Here is a 4332-nt window from a genome sequence, read left to right as displayed (position 1 = left end):
CATCAGGAAAACCATCCACAGCAGGCTTCTAGAAAATCACTAGGCCAAGGCCAAGATCTTCCTGCCCAGTTCTCTTTCTGTGGCTATTGGTGACAATCTTCAGGTGGATCCTCCACGCCCAGACCATGCTGATTCAGTTCAGCTGGGTGCTACAAGTTGACCATTAACCCACTACAGGCCTCAACTCCAATATCACCTTCATAAAGAGGTCTTCCTTGGGCTGAGGATTTAGCTCAGTAGCACCGTGCCTGCCTCATAAGTGCAGGGTCCTGACTTCAATCCCCGGTACCGCAAAGAAAAAAAAAGAGAGAGGTCTTCCTTGACCACCTAATCCCAAGAAGGTCCCTGTCAGTGTTTAATTTTATCACAGCCTTTGTGACTATTTTGTTTATTGCTTGGTTTTTGCTACTAGACTGTGAGGTCCCTGAGTATAGAGACCCCACATGTGAGATTGACTGCCTTATCCTACGCCCAGTATAATGACTAGCATACAGAAGGTGCTCGACAAATGATCGTTCAGTGCCTCTGTGTTACGGATCTGTCTGGCCCATCTGTTCAGTGAACCAGCATTTAATCCACTCAACAGTTAGGGCTATAGAAAAATGAGAACCGAAGTATTTCCACAGAGAGATTTAATCTAATGTTTGGTTAAATAAATATTGGGGAACTGAACCAGCGAAAGCGCCACTGAGGTGAGAGAGACACTGTCAGTGGTGCCCCCTGAGAATGTGGTACCCATCTCATGCAGCTCTACTGGCTTTGGACGAACTGCTGCTTCTCAAAATGCTTCTCCACCATCCCTTTACTCAGCACCTTTTTATGTTTCAGATGTCCACTAAAATTGTCATTTCCTGGGCTGGGGATTTGGCTCTGGTTCCACTGCCTGCCTCGCAACTACAAGGGCCCAAGTTTGAGCCCCGGCGCCAAAAAAAAAGTCATTTCCTCCAAGTGACCGTTCCCAGAGAAAAGTTCCTTTATAGCACTTGCAGTTATACCTCTGTGTTCATTTGTTTAATGTTTGTCTCTAACTACTCTATAAACTGCACGGGGACCCAGAACTTTTCCAGTTTGTTTACAGAATATCTAGTATCTACTGCAAAGCGGTTTAAAGTCAGTTCTTGGTGAAGCCACCCTGTCATCCACCTATCCGTCCGCTCTCCACCCATCCACCCACCCACCCATGTGCTCGCTTGCAGAGATTCACTGACTATTTGCTTGTTCAGGCAACTCACCCAGTGGTCCACCTACTGCCCACCCATCCATCAGTCTAGCTGCCTTCTCCACACATCTGTTTGTTGTTTATGTCTCTGCTTACCCACTCACTCACTTATCCACCTATCTACCCACTGAGTGTTTTGGTTTGGTTTGGTTTTGGTACCAGGGATCAAACTCGGGACCTTGTGCTTTTGAGGCAGGTGGCAGCACCACTGAACTAAATCCTGGGCCCAGTGCTGAATCTTAATCAGCACCTTGGGAAAAGGCCCTGAAACTCCAAAACTACACCAGATCTCATTCTCATTTCCACACTTCCAGAACTGCCCCCCCTCCGTCTCTCTAGACAGGAAAAGGCCAGACGCTTCCCCACTCTATGGTGGAGATATCAGCCCTGGCCACAGGATGCACGTTTCCATTACCCCTCCAGCAGGAGGGTCTATGGGTGGAGTTTGTTGCCCTGGCCTCACAGATGGCCTGGCACTCAGAGACACCCGAAGGAGCCCTGCTCCCACCCTACACCTGCCTTTCCTGACATGGCGAGCAGGTCTTGGGCCCTTGTCCTGGGAGGACTGGTCCTTAGTGAGCCCACCCTCCGGCTCTGAAGCCCTCCCTGATGGCCCACAGCTCTGCGGCCTGTCAGTTATTTTCCTGCATCCTATCATGATCTCCACTGGCCCCAGGTGAGTGCCAAGGCCATGGGAAGCAGGAGCACCTTCCTGACTCCAGCCCAGAGTGCACACCCAGAGGTCCTGCCTCCCAGAGGCAGGCTCCAGGGGGTGGCTGGTCATGCTGCCTAGGCTGCCAACACCGCCAACACCAGCAGCACTGTGCTCAGCCTGGTGCTGATCCTACAGCGATGTCTACCACTTTCAAAGGCAGGCCAGGATGCTCCCCACCCCCAACTCCTCACTCCACCCCAAGGCTGGGGCCTCGCACCCAACCAACCCGGTGGCCTAACAGCACCCTTTGGCCACAGGAGTGTTGCTGTTGGCCTTGAAGCTGGCTCCTGAGTTCTCTAAGCTGGAGTTTTCTCACCTGTGACTCACAAGCAGCGATGACAGGTAGTGTGAGCGTCTAATGCCTGCCTTCACCCTTTCATTGGGCCCTCACAGGCGGCCCCAGACTTGCCACCTCTACTTCCCCTGGCTGCAGTTTGGGTTCATCCCCATCTTTTTGTGGGGACCTCGCTGCTACACAGCTGAATACTGGGGACACAGCAGTGAACTGGAGCTCCCTCCCTTCTAGTTTAATAAGGGTGGGATTCCCAGGAGGTGGTGTTACTATTGTGGTTATCATTGGTGGGATGAAAAGAGGATCAGCAGAGCTCACTGCCTGGCTCCATCATTCCGCCTTTCTTGCCAGTCATAGGCTGAGCAGTAAGTGTCAGCCATGGCCCATGGGGCTTGGGATGGGCAAGACCTCCCATCAGCCCTGTCCGCAGGGTTAGCGCTCAGCGAGGAAGCCAGAGGACCAGGAGCACAGTGGGGAGGTTATCAGCCAGGCTGCAGAGAGGGAGGGTACATTGCCAGCAGAGCTACAGGTTGGTGGGGTACCCTGGCCGGTACGACACACTGCTTGGCGTGTGGCAGGAGCACATGAGTACCCTAGGTACTGGCTCTTGGAGGAGGAGGAGTCACCTCATCTTTGCAGGGGCCCGCTCCGCCTCTGGGGTGTGCAAGGTGGTTGGGAGGAGCAGGTGGCCAGCTGTGTGCACTGGCAGGGAGGTGGGGTCACCCCGTGCAGAACCCAAGCCTGAATAAGTTGCCTTGTGTCTGCCCACAACAGAGCCCCTGGATCCCACCTTCCTGCACTTGCTCAGCAGCCCTTAGTCACCAGGGCAGGCAAATAGCTGGTCAGAACCACGGAGGAATTCATCTTGCTGTGAATGTGGGGGACGGGGTGGGGGACAGAGCTGGGCCTCGGTGGGGTGCAGGGAGGGCAAAGCTAAAGCAGCCTTGACAGGGAGTCAGCAGTCAGGGGCCCAGGCCCTAACCTGGCCTCTTGTGAGAGACAATGACACTTCTCCAGGAGAGCAGAGAGGGTTGTGCCATGTAAAATAGGAAAGAGCTTTGCAAACCGGGGGCTCTTGTTACTCTTTGAGAGGATAGGGTGTTCCAGAGACCAGGAACGATCACAGGGGGGTGCACTGAGTTCCAGAACACTAGACCTCAGAGTCCAACACCGCTCACAATTTGGGGAGTCTTGGGCTCTCCTTGCTCATCTGTAAAGTGGGAATAATCGTGGTGTTTGCTTTTTGCTTTGCTTTGTTTTTTTCCAGTACCTGGGATTGAACCCAGAAGATACGTCCCCACCCCATTTTAAAATTTTGAGATAGGGTCTCACTGTCACTAACTTCCCTAGGCTGGGCTCAAACTTGGGATCCTCCTCTCCTGCCTTAGGCTCCCAGGGTGCTGGGATTACAGGCATATAGGCCCAGCTCCGGTTTCTCCTTCTACTGTTGGGGGAATAGAAAGAGCAGTTTCTGGCAAAGGCTGTGGCTTCGACCATGACCTGGTCTCCCTGGCCCTGCTGAGGGAGGCTGAAGGGTGGCCACGGACTGGCGCTGGCAGGGCTGCCAGACATCCCGGTGGGGCCGCGATAGGAGGAGGGCTATGAGATCATGGGGCGCTGAGGCCTGAGATGAAAACCCTGAGGGGTTGGCCCCGGGCCTGACACCCGCGGCTCCCAGAGCTGTAATTTGGGTTCTTCGGCACTGTGGCCGCCTTCCCGCTGGCGCCCCTGTCCGCCTGGCCCAGCGCTGGGTGGAGACCTGACTGGACGCCGGGGCGGAGGGCACCTTTCCGGCATCCCGAATCTGAGCGCGGTGGGGGAGGACGTCAGAGACTGGTGCGGGGGCTGGGGTGGGGCTGGGGCTCAGAGGGTTGGGAACCGAGAGACTGGCAACCCCGGCGCGGACTCACTGTGCCCGACAGTGGGTTTGGACCCAGGAGCGCGGAGTTGAGCCCTGCAGGCTTTCCACCTCGGACTTCCGGCCCGGTCACCACCAGTACGAATACCAGAGGCAGCTGCGCGGCTCCGTCAGCTTCGCGCTGGCGCCGCCCTTGGCCCCGACAACCGCACACCCGCAGGTGGGAGACGGATTGTCCCGCCGGCCGG

Source organism: Fukomys damarensis, unplaced genomic scaffold (genome assembly GCF_012274545.1).
Source record: "Fukomys damarensis isolate Sample0158 unplaced genomic scaffold, DMR_v1.0_HiC HiC_scaffold_23, whole genome shotgun sequence".
Taxonomy (NCBI): domain Eukaryota; kingdom Metazoa; phylum Chordata; class Mammalia; order Rodentia; family Bathyergidae; genus Fukomys; species Fukomys damarensis.
Note: the sequence above shows the minus strand (reverse complement) of the source record.